The following is a 13,739-nucleotide window of genomic DNA, read 5'->3' on the forward strand; positions in this document are numbered from 1 at the left end:
GAGAATCTGTGGGAACGAAAGGAGAGGAAATGTATCCGGATTGTCTCCTTTTGTTTTACGACGCCAACATAAATGTTCTAAAAGGTGATTCGAAACCTCCATGGTGGTACAATTAATGTAACGATGTTTTAACCGATTTATAAAAGTTAATTAAGAATAGTTAGTAGTTAATGGTAATAGAATTTAATACTAAATATATAATAGCTTTCTTGTATGCATTACTTTAATTATTCGTTCATGAATAAAGAGAAATGAATCAAGAAAGAGAATTTTCTTGACCGAGTCCATACTGCCTTAAACATTAACAATTAACAATAAATAGTTGAAGTTTAATGAGTTATATAGATTATTATTATTAACCTGTTAACCCGGAGAATCCCCTTTTTAATTACGCAGCAAATAACGGGAACGAACTCTTTCACCAGGACGTGTCAGTACGTCACGCCCGAAGGACGTAATTTCATATAATAATTTTTTTTTATTCTGGCATAAAATAAATGAAAAGACTATGAAATATATATTTTTCCGTTAATTTATATTTAAAGCACAAAGTACAAAATTACAAACATATAGAAAAGAATACCAAAAAAAAAAATGGAAACATGAAATTAAAAAATTATAATTTTTATAAACAATTATAAAGATTACACAAAATATATTTTTTTTATTTAAATACACCATAAAAAAGTTAACAATAGCAGAACAATAAACAAAAACACACAAATAAAATAGAAATATTTAGAAAAAAAATTGAAATATACATATTGGAGGAAGATAGTCGGGGTGGCGGTGAATAAAGGTATCAAAATAGTAGAAGAAAAATATTTATTGTTAAATAACGTTTCGTCCCACTTTGCATGGCTTCCTCTGGGCTGATAAGAATGACGTTATGGTGCCAACTGAAGGTTGCACCATTCTTATCAGCCCTGACGAAGTGGGGCGATACGCTGGTCAACAATAAATAGTTTTTTTTACTGCTTTTTACCTTTATTGACCGCCACCCCGACTATCTTCCTTCAATCTACTTCATTCGATCACCTATTTTCTTCCGATATAAAATATATATTTCTAAAAATTAAATTATATTTTAAAGAATTCTTGATACTTAGCGCTTCTTTACAATCTGGACATTAGTATGTAGATTCTTTTCTAAAACATTTTTTGTAGCAAACTCAATATTCCCTTGATTTAGTTTTTCCTATATCGCTTTTCATCTGTTCTGGGAAGCGATAACGCTGGAAAGCGTGGTGGTTTAGAGGTGCTTGTTGTCTTTTAGTGGGTTTTCACTATATTCATGTATACCAATTTCTCTACACACACTATCAAAAATTGTAATTATTATTATTGTGTGTATGGAGGACTAATACGTTTGTTGCTCGAAAATATTCGTTCCGCCCATTCCATGGCGCAATATATATTTCGAGGACATATTCTTATGTCCTACCCTTACCCGATATTTTTTACGTTTGAGGTATTTATACATCCCGCTTGGTTAACAGATTAATTATTAATAATTTTTCAGATGAAATATTCAAACATTTTCACAACTTTAATTTCAGTTAAGAAGTTCGTTGAGGGAAAGAGTTGCAGAAACTTTCAGAGAGTTCAAAGTGGAAGTTGTTTAAATTGAATTGAAATGGTTTAAATTGAAACAAATCATAATTGAAATGGTTCATGCACTTACATTAAAAAAAAACCGATTAAAATCTAATAGCAAACAGTTAATTAATTAAATTTAAAGTTTTAAAGTAAATAAAAATAATATATTATTTTAACTACAAATAGTTTTTATCTAACTAAATGTTTAAGCCTTATGAGTTCGTAGCTGAGCTCTAAATACTGCCATTAATGCTATATTTATTTAAAACGACCTATAGCATAAAAAATAATAAATCTTAGGGAAATGTTTTCCTTTGTAATATTTAGTTCCAATGTGATACATAATCATTATAAAATTTATAATGAATATTATTATTTCATCCTCTAATAAATTCAGTAAATCTAGTATTTGCTTATGTTAAGTAAACATTTCGCCGGATAATTTTTTTTTTCAAGACCACATATCTTGATTTAGAAGGCCAAAACACATTTAACTTTGCTTTTTTGCTTAGTTCACAGATAACAAAAAAATTTCAAATATATTATCAATTAAGAAATCTACTTTCATCCTCATATTTCAAAACACTCAGATAATATATATATTTTTTATTTTAATTAACAAAAGCATATATTCTAAATTGATAATTGTGAAATATAAAATATCTTAATTGGCCTATGTTATAAAATTATTGGAATTTTAATTATAAAATTTAGTATAACAACAATATATTAACAAAAACTTAATTATTTCTTCTTATTTTTCACCCGATTCACATGATGAATCAGTATACTTAGAATTTAATAATCAACATTATTGGCATAGTCTATGACAACATTACCCACATACTTAATAATTTGGAGAATTACAATTTTCAAAATACTGATTCTTCATATTGACAGGTTTAAAAAGACTAAATAATAAACAAGATTTTGTTTATAATGTTATATTTAGGTAATTTCATATGTTATGTTCAACTTTATGTTTTTTTTTTAAATTCTTATATCTTTTTCGGATTCAAATCATTCTTCAAACTAGAGTAAGTGAATTGAATGCTGAAGAAATTGACATTTAAGATAAGATTATTAAATTATTGTTTATTTAAATTAAGATACAATATATAATAGCAATAATATCATTTTTATTTCCTAATTTGTCCGTTAGAACGGTGAAAGTGGGAGGGGAGAAAACCAACATGTCTGCTCCCAGTGTCTACAATGACGCCATTCTTTGTTTACAACTAAGATTCAGTTTTATTCAGTGCAATGTAACGTGAGTACGTAAAACTATTTAAATTATATATTTCTAAATTGATACTTTTATTCACTTCAGTTGTCAGTACATTTTGTAATTCAACTTTCTTATTTTAGAAATAACAGCCATAAAAAAAAATGAGTAGTTTCCTAAGTTATAATACAGTTTATGTTTTGAAGTTTCATTATTTTAATAATACTAATTTTTAAATTGTAATTGGAGAACTAAATAGATTTTTTCTAATTCATATAAAAAGAGAAAATACTACCATTTATCTGTTGGTTTTCTTTCAATTAGTATTTTACAATAGAACAAAAGGAATAATTAATAGATATATTTCCGTCTACAGGCAACAATTAAATTAAACAATACAAATTTAACAAATTTTAATCTCATTGAACTTCCAGAAAAGAAACTTCATTTACAAAGATTATTCTACTATGTTAATGTATTATTCATTTTTGCCCTAATTATTCGTACATCATGTGCATCATATTAATTAAATGCATCAACTAAAGTTGTGTGGGTAGGATGTTTTAATTATGCTAAGTAACGTTTCAGGAAGAAGGTCTTAAGTGTAAATCAAACCATAAAAATGGAGCATTGTAATATTTTATGGATTTTATGGATACTATGTATAGAATATATTTCGTTCCTATTTAATTTAAAAAGTTAAAAATTATACAACAGTATTTTAATATTTATATTTATTTTTTAATTCTTTTTTTCTTTTCTTTCAGAAACAATTTGAGACAAAACATGAGTTGCATTTTGCTTATGTGGTGGTTTTTGTAATGGAAGAAGTAAGAATGAACAATTTCACAAAATATATAAATGAACTTATATGTATGTATGTTTTTGTACTTAATTAGTACAATAAAATAAAATCAATAATAATAATTATTTGTTTTTTCATAGGTATGGAAATCTTTGTTCACTCGTCTCATAAATTGTTTTAGGAATCATAAAATATAGTTTATTAATTTTTATAAAATGAATATAATAATAATTTTCTAAAATAGCAATTTCATTGTTTTAGAGTTTTTAATATTGCTGAAGAGGATGTTCTAGTAAAAGACAATTGCAGACTTTAGTAAAAGAGCTGGCAGTGTCTAAAGTGTGTCATTTTTAACAAATATCGTATCTTCTTCGTCATAATAGAAGAAAAAGAATAAGTTTCATATGAAAGTACTATTCTAAAATCATGAGTTTAGACAACTGACAACGTTTTCTTCATTCCTGTGAAAAAAATCAGGTAAATTTCTTCAGATTATGATATAAATATTACATATTTAATGTTTTATAAAAATGTATTACATTAATTGTTTAAATAGATAAGATGCTGTTCAAAAATATATCAAGATCGTTTATTTTGATACAGTTAATAGAGTGGGAAACTATTACATTTGGAAAATAATGCAAATAAACGTTAAAGATTTATGGTTAGCTGAGTACAATAATTAATCAATTTCTTTTTATTGACTCTCTCAAATCAAATATTCAAGTCCTAAACTATCTTATATTTGAAACATACTAAATGATTAAGTAAAGTAAAATAAGAAAATAACGGATAATAATTAATAATGAATTTTAAAAAAATAAATTATGTTATATAATTAAATAGCTTGGAGTGAAAATGAAACAAGCAACTACTTCGAAGGCAATTGGAATTTTTGTGCAATAAAGTTATATATTATGTTCGTTTAGGTTACCCAATAATTTCAATATGTTAGCATATAATATAATGAAGTATGAATTATATAAAACATTAAATGTCAATATTAAAATGTTTCAAAACAATTTTCATCATGTGGCTTGTCAATCGATTCATGATTGTTATTCGCGAAATAATATGTGAATTTTCTGAAGTATAACTATAAATACTACTAATAATATCAAAGGACTATTCAACTAATAAATAGGTGAAATAAACTACGATATTGTAGAATTTCTGTTAGAATAATACCGAAAAAACAAACTCTCTTAATGAAGTAGAATACAAAAAATACTTGAATTATTGTCGCTATAAAAGGGATAATAGAGGGGAAGGAGACGGTAAAAGTAAAAAGGAAACGGAGATATGCATTAAAGAGGGGAAAAAATCTAGATACTTCTTGATTTACTGACTTGATTCTTCAGGCTCTAAGTCCGTAATGGGCAAGACAGTTGTTAAGTCTGATTAAGAACTGTGGGGGTGATGCAGGGTGGAAGATTCTAACCCTTCATCGTCATCATACCCCGATCTAGTTGGAAATGTTACATTTGTTTGATAATTTATTCCATTATTTTTAAGGAAACCACTGTAATTATAAATCAAACTACGAATTGGCATTTTAGAAGTAGGAACATTATTTATTAATATTTTATTTTTCTTATATGTTATTCATAAACATAAATATTGTATCGACATATCAGTTCTTTAGTCCTTGAACCTAACAAGCTGTAATTAAATGAATTATTGTAGCTCAGTGGGATGAATGTCATTAGAGTAACCTTCTTTTCGTATTCGTTCTTTTATTCCCAAGTATAGCTAACAAGTACAACAGTATTTAGTTACATAATATTCAGGTATTATGTAATCTTAAATTTCTAATTATTGTTGATTATTTCTAGGAAATTTTGAAAAAGATACAAACAAAAGATGCCAAACGAGTAGATAAATAGAAGAGATTGAAACCATGCCAATTTTATGTTTAAATAAAAACTTAGGACTATTATTTCATCAGAATTTATGAGATATATCTAAAATTTTAAAAATGGTATGGATTAATATTTGTTATGGTATGAAAAATGGTTTGCGTGAAAGTTTATATAATTTAAATCTTTTAAAATTAAATAATGACTAATGACTCCACATTAATATTTTTTTATCAGTTTTTTCCCTACTTGACTAGCTATCCTAAATAAATTAATTTTTTTTTTTTTCAATATTTGGTGTTTTTGTAATATTTTATTTTACAATTTAATTATTTGTATCCATCATTCATAAATAATTGTAATTATTTTTCCATAGCCATATTACTTAACATTATTTAATTTCTCCAAATCATGAAGTTATAATATAATATAACGACAAATACATATCCAACTGAAAAGTGAATGTCCAATATGTATGTGAGTCTTTTTTAAATAAAGTTGTTTGAAATGAAAAATATATTACTTGCTGCTAACTACTTTAACAGTTGGTAATGATATGGTAAAAGTTGTTAAATTAATTCAAAGTTATAATTGTTTGCCAATTATTATTGTTTTATGTATTATAATTATTTTTTTATTATCATTTAACATAATTATGTATTCTTTATAATGATTTATCATACTTAAAAAATAACTGTTTGCTTTTGCATTTGTTATTTTATTAATTAATTTATGTGCATTTGGTTTTAGGAGTCCCCAAATGTACCTAGAAGGTATTGATTTAATTGCTAAACAGATAATTTAAAATTTAATATTTTTACCTGCGTAAAGTTAATTTTTATTATAATTATGTATTTTTATAGGTCCTGATATTAATTAATTAATTTATTTACTGTTGGAGTCAGGTTGAAAATCGAACTGCAAGTTATTGCATTGATTAACAGCTACTTTCTCCCCTATGTGAAGTTAATTTTTGTTATGATTATGTATTAAACTAATTAATTCATTATACTTTTTATTTGTTTTTTTAATAATTAATCAATTTATTTAAGACTAGTTGGCGTCAGGAAGCTGAAAATGGACCTAAACGTTGTTGAACTATTGAAGGAGCAAGTTACTAAAAAGGTAACAAAATGTTTTTGATTGGGATCCACGGCTTAAACTAAACAAAAACTTCCGATTTTATCGTTTTTGACTACTATGTGGAGAGAGAGAGAGAGAGAAAGACATAGTAATAAAAATTCTTGGGATGGATCAAGGCTAATTGTTACAACCTATTTCTCGAAGTAAGTATATAGTAAGTATAATCTTCAAGTAAGAATAAAAAAATTATTGTTGTTATTGAATTATTTTTTATAAAAATAAAAAATGATAAAATTATTTTCCGTCTTGCCACTGATTATTAAGAACATTATATGATTCCGAGTGAGTGCCTAATAGCATTTCTCTTCCAACTAAGTATTAAATTCTCCTAGGAAATGCTAAGTTACTGTTCTAAATTTGTGGTTTCAAATCCCCCAAGCCTTAAGAACTTTCTCAACCATTGCACATTTCGGAGCGGATTTTAATTAAAGTTAATGAAAGGAGTTGAGAAGGAGTGGGGGCTGTATAATTCTCAAGCAGACGGTCCTGACAGCGAACGCAGTAAACTTATAGCGGCTATTTTAATTAAAGTGACTCGGAAGAGTTAGAGTTGGCGCTATGGGTTCAACTTAGCCTGAGGACTTAGCTTGTGAGGGGCTTTGCCGCTATCTTTAATTAAATCTCTCAGTGATTAGTGGGCAAGACTCCTTAGAGGGGCTGCCATCTCGTTTAGATCTGGCTGGGGTTCGCGCACCCATCTTAATGACAACATTAGATATGTTCTATTGAGGGGAACGTGAGGGAATATACTTTACTCTGATGAATTCGCTAACTATTTAAACGGATTTAAATCAACATAAAATAGAGTTGAATTTTAGTGTATAAATGATTAATAAAACCAAATTATATAGGGTGTCTAGGATTTTGTGGTTCTGCACTTTTGAAATGTTCTCTAGTCAAGACAAGACAATAATTTATAGTTAATAATTATAACAACTCTGTAGTCAAGTCATAACAATAAGAGTCTACTTATGTGGTTCGGAGGGATCGGAATAGTTCAATATTTCTTTTCATTGCTTCATTCCTCCAACGCAATCTCTTGGGGACAGAGGATGTACACCCTTATCCAGAAACTGAGTCTGGGGGCTTTACGACTTAGGGTTTATAAATATGAAATTCGATAGGTATATACCAAAATATCGATGCAATAAAGCTGGAGCGGTGAGATGAACGCCTATATATATTCAACGCAGTTCAGAATAAAGGGATAGGGTGAGATTGCGAATTTCAATATTGCCACCCCCCGGAAGAAGGGGTGTTCGTGCGCAGGGCTGTAAACCCTCGGGGATTGTATGAATAATTTATGCAGGCCAATATCCGTATGTACGTTTATTATTATCAACCAATCAGCACCGCCTATCCCCGAATATTGTTGAACATATTCTCTCGTTCCGAGCGCTTCAAAGCGGTTATTTAGAATTAGAACAAGTTTCATCTCTGACTCGAACCAAATAATTTAGCCTATCCGACGTTTAAAAGAAAAGTAAAACTGAATTATGACTATAAAATTTACAGGAGACACATCAACTAGTATATTTAGCAAGGGTTTTTCCATCTTCAGTCGAAATTGCAACAAACTGATAGGTGATTGGGCACATATATATATATATATATATATATTTATGCCGAAGTCGTTGGTCTTTCGAACATTCGTCGTCTTGCTGCCCAATATCTACTAGATTTTTTCAAATGCTCTCTAGTGAATTTTGTTTTTTCTAAATTCTGTCAGAGAAGGATATGTCTCAAGGTTGTCTTCATCCTTTCTCCCTTGGTCGCACAGCACACACGTAGGATTCCGAACCAGACCTATATTGTGGAAATGATTCTACACATAGTCGTGGCTAGGCGGCGAAAGCAGAACACCTCATCTCTTGGGAGGTTAACTGGGATTGGGTTTTGTATTAAACTCTCATATCTTTCCCCTTCCACTTTTTCCATGTGTGCTGTTTTTGTTTCTTCCTCAATTATGGCCCTTATCATTCTGAGTCATAAGATCTTGGATGGATTGGTTGTGACAATTTTGCCTCTTGCCTTGCGAAACTATCTGCTTCATCGTTTCCTGAAATCCCACAATGGCTCGGAATCCATTATAGGGCCATATTAATGCCTTGAAGTATCAGGTCGTGAAGGAGGGATTTAGATTCCAAAACAGCATTTGATAGAATATCGTGCGTGTTAGTAACACCAAAGATAGCTGCTTGAGAGTCTGTGAAGATAACAATACTCTGATCTTACTTTATAGACAGTGTTCTTAAGGCGACGTGGAAAGCTGCTATTTCACAGTTAAAGTTTGTTAACTCCTTACATACTGCAGTACTGAATTGGAAATCTCTTGAGTAAATTCCTGCTAACATTTATAACGGTTGATTCCACTGATCCGTCCGTATAAATGTGAAACCAATTCTAAGTAGGGTACTTTTGAGCTATTGTTTCCAAGGCTTGTGTTTTTAACTCAGAGCCAGACTTTGATTTCATATCTACCTGAGAATACATATATTTTCGAACGAAATAAATGTGAAAAAATATACAATAATTTATTGTGATAGTTAAGATTCACTGAAAAACTTAAACCATCAACATTGGTTCCTCATAATTCAAATGCAACTTAATATCTTCTTATACTTTGGTTATGTTTTATTTATTTATTTTCTGTCCATCTGTGTTCTTTTACGAATATCTTTTAGATTAACTAATCGTTTTACATAATTGTTAATTATTAATTATAATGGTTAATTATTTTACATTTTTAAGCCCAAAACATAGTTAGCCAAATATTAACACATATTGAATTTACTTAACATTGTGATAACTTTCCATTTTCCTTGTGAAATGTCACATGGCTCAATCGGTACGAAAACCCATTGTCTCTATGATTCTACTTGAAATCAATTCGTCTTATTATGTTTTGACAATATGATAAATGGACCAATTGATATAAATAATCGAATATTAAATACAAGATATTAAGATAATCTTTGGTTAGTTAAAATTTCTTCTAAATAGTTTAATAACTTACAATGTGATAGAACAAAGTCATAACATAATTAAATAAAAATAACAATAATTTAAAAACAAAATAAAAGAACAATGAACATGGTTATTACTGTAACATTTCAAAAGGAATGCCTCAAGTCTAACAAATGACAATAAATAATCAACTAGCCAAAACATTGTCAATTTAGGCAACCTTAGAGTTGAAAAGGATAAGACCACAAGAATGTAAACCAAAGACAGTACTTCTCACATCAACAGTCTATAAAAGATACAAAAAATCGCATTACATTATAATAATGATAACATAAAAATCTGCCTACTTCATTGACTGTCAATATAATATGTGCTGTTTCTGATTTACCTTTTCATAAATATTTACTTTTTATATCTTAGTGATAAGGCTTTCAGGATTTCTGGAATCTTCTAATAATAATAATTAGTAATTTTATTTTTTTTTTTTTTAATTTCTTCTTTCATTAAGGTAAGAATACCATGAAGTGAAAAAAAATGATAGAGTAAAGCTCTAATAATTTTTTTAAATATTAAAGTGACATGATATAAAATAATATTTATAGATCATCACTTAAGAATTTGTGTATAGAAGTGTTGAAGTACATATAGAATTAAAAATATAAATATTTTGTTTATGCCTTCCTGTAGGCCTGTTATGTTGTTAATGTTTAAGTTATAGATTATTATTAGATATGCTACATATGCATTAAGTTACAGATCAGATACTGCAGAAATATAACTTACGAAGTCAATTTCTTACTCCACCAAGCCAGACACTAAATACTGAACCTAGCGCCAAAGAATGTTTTCATCACAAAGTGTTTGCTGAGAGCGACCCCAAATCAAACAGATCTAATCCTGTATGTGCCTGACGGGGCCAGAAATAGGAATAGCCTTTTCTGCCCCACGTATGCACATAAGTAGTGAGTCTCTATTTTTAAACTTCCACTACAAAATAGATGTTAGACTAACATGTAATTTATATAAAGTTATTAGTCAATAATCGTGATATGACAGATTTCTTTTGATATACAAAAATGAGATATATTTAATACATAAATATTAAAATCATATATTAACTTTTTACAACTTGACTAATTTATCTTAAAAATAAGTAAAAGCAGTTGGATACTGTTCTTACACATTTTAACCTATTGAAAGTGTCTACATAAAGAAATATTTATATACATGGAGAAATATGCATTAATTATCTTAAAAATAAGTAAAAGCAGTTGGATACTGTTCTTACACATTTTTAATTATTGAAAGTGTCTACATAAAGAGATATTTATATATATGGAGAAATATGCATTGATTAATATTAATACCATAAGAATGACGTATTTTGAGTTATATTTGCATGTATATGAAGTTTTTAGAGTGAATTTTTCTCGAAAACTTATCATTCTTTTTTATCATGAATTCAGCTGCATCTGAAAACAGGAAAACGTCATCCTTCAAGCAATTGACTTAAAATCGTAACGTAATGTAATAGGATTTGAATAATATTTTATTCTTGGAAAATATTTTCTAGATCACTCAAGGCCAGACGTCTATTATTTCAAGAAATAAATTATAAACAAGTGTTTTTAGTTATTATTCACTCTTTTTTTTTTTTTTTATGAGTAATCGTATATTTTCTTTATCGGAATCTTTCCTAATTCCTAATCTTCCTAAACTGCAGTCTCATGCAAGAATTGTTCAATATATATGTAAGCCAAGGTTCTCCTTTATATCCTTTTACGCTGTATTCTAAAGATTTTGACCAAATCTAGGGAATTGAGAGAAAGATTAGGTAATTTGTTCTTTCAAATATAACTTTATTTTCATTTTTATTTTTTTCAATGGCCGAATGTTTTTTGTTTTTAAAACATGTAATTACCACCACTGTGATTGTGATAATGATTTTTGAGCTGCCTAAGGGGAAAAAAACAACAAAGAGAATAGATTTTTTATATCATGATTTATTTCAACAACTAATTCGGAATAGAAAAGGCTAAATCTTCTCATTAATGTAGTATTTAATATTTTGTTTATTATCTAAAAAACTACGAAAGTACTTGTATGATCTCAGTTTACTAAACTGTTATTGAACAGGAATTACAATAAAAATGAAATAGAACATAAAAATGAATAATAGTTATCTATTTCTGTTTGTTGAACACTCATTAAAAGAAAAATTTAATAATAACGAAAATTATTAGAATAACATGATGAACAGAGTACAGTGACATCTGTAGGCAGTTTCATGAATTCCTACCAGACTTAATATACCATAGGTTCATCTTTTCTTATTATTGTGTATAACATAATCTTAAAATTATTGTTAGTAAAATAAATAATAAATTTTTTTAAAAAAATTATCGAATTTTACAAAAACTTTGAAATTTTAAAGATTAAAAAGTAAAAATATTTTTAAAAAATAAATAGATATGAAGAATACAATAAATTAAACTAATTTAATAAACTATCCTGAGTTAAATTGAGATTGATACAAATATGGACTCTAATTATGGTTTAAGGTTTATAGCTTTTAGTTATTTTTTGTTTTATATTGTTTTAGGTTATAACTTTCAGTTTAAAAAAAAAAAACTGGTCATAACTAAAATTCACATTTTAGTGTTTTAGTTTCACAATTAAGTATTTTTTATGAGATTAAATTCCAAAGATAAATAAATATTGCGTAAATTTGGAATAAAATTCAGGTAAATTGATTTTTAAACAAAATTCTTATTAGATCATACATTTTAGTGTAATTATTCAAGAAGTTAATTACTGATGAAAGATAGCTGTGAGTTTTTTTTTTTAATTTAACTATTTTTTCACGCTTACAAGATTATTACAATATTACAATGGTGATGTGATTACAGGGGAAAAAAGAAGAAAAATAACATAATTTTGATTGTTTGGAATCTGTGTTTTATAAGTAAAACTAATTTGTAATTTAATGGAAGATCAATCCACTTAAAGACTTCACACACTGGTAAGAAGATATTAAAAAAAAAAAAAGATCAAACTGAATGTTTTCTAATTTGAAAATTAATATTGGGATCATGAAGTTATAATACATTTTATTACAATAAAGTTAATAATTATTAGCAATAAATAAATAATGATTAATTCTACCTAATTTTGGAGTAGTTTAATCCCTTTATATGACAAAAATATATTTGAAAATTTGGACTTGTATATTAATTTTGAAAATGTTTTGACCTCGTAATGGATCATTCTGATTAGATATATTTCATCAATGGAACAAATTGTAAAATACAGTTTATGATAAATGTGATTAATATGTTAATGAAAGAACAACATCAAGGAGTACTTCAACAAAATTTTATTCTGTTTGAGAATAAGGGAAGTTTTTAAAAATATTTATGATATATATATTTCAAAGATATAACATGATGAAGAACATGATCTCTGACAAGTGCATTTGGTAGTGGAAATTTTAAACTATGATATTAACTAATGTAATATTTGATAAAATTTATCAATATGTTTTATGTAAATTTACTATAAATAAACGAAAATCTGTTATTTATTATTATAACAACAATATTATTAGCAAACATGTATCAGATTAAGTATATTGCTGAAATTGGTGAATGAAAACTGAAAGTTAATTAATAGCAATATTCACTACTTCACTGCTTTCTTGAGCAAAAATGGAAATTAGAAAGCCGATTTAAATGATAATAATATGTGGATTATAGAGAAGTATTTTTATTATTTATTTATTTTTTATGACTTGAATTTTATATAAGCACTAAGAATAATAACAGTTTGGTTAAACAGGATTTCATTTGAGTTGTTTAATTAGTAATCAAATTAATTGTAAATACTTGAAAATAACATGATGTACTATTTATTATTTTTTCGTGTATGGAATATTTAACATTATAATGATATATTATATAATCAACATTTTAACATTTTTTCTAAGCAGTTAATGATATATGTTTGTTGAGGATCTTGTTTATTGTCAGTTAGTTGTAGTCTACATTTATTTGTTATTTAATGTACAACACATCAGTTTCAAAAAAATTGGCAATGTGAAAACAATAAAATCTCAAAACATCGGCAAAATACAGTTGTCCAA

At 27.2% G+C, this 13,739-nt stretch overlaps 1 protein-coding gene and 1 long non-coding RNA gene across 3 annotated transcripts in view; one reads left to right on the top strand and one right to left on the bottom strand.

Annotated features, from left to right (window-relative positions):
- The window catches only part of Abd-B (Abdominal B), a 279,754-nt gene that overhangs the window by 122,852 nt on the left and 143,163 nt on the right, over window positions 1-13,739 (bottom strand). The window lies entirely within an intron of this gene.
- On the top strand, window positions 3,592-10,556 carry LOC106680142 (uncharacterized). The gene is made up of 4 exons (XR_001343075.2): window positions 3,592-3,697; window positions 3,891-4,106; window positions 6,546-6,774; window positions 10,355-10,556. It is a non-coding gene; the product is annotated as an uncharacterized lncRNA (long non-coding RNA).

This window comes from Halyomorpha halys, unplaced genomic scaffold (assembly GCF_000696795.3).
Source record: "Halyomorpha halys isolate HHAL.00 unplaced genomic scaffold, Hhal_1.1 Scaffold15.1, whole genome shotgun sequence".
In the NCBI taxonomy this organism is placed as follows: Eukaryota; Metazoa; Arthropoda; class Insecta; order Hemiptera; family Pentatomidae; genus Halyomorpha; species Halyomorpha halys.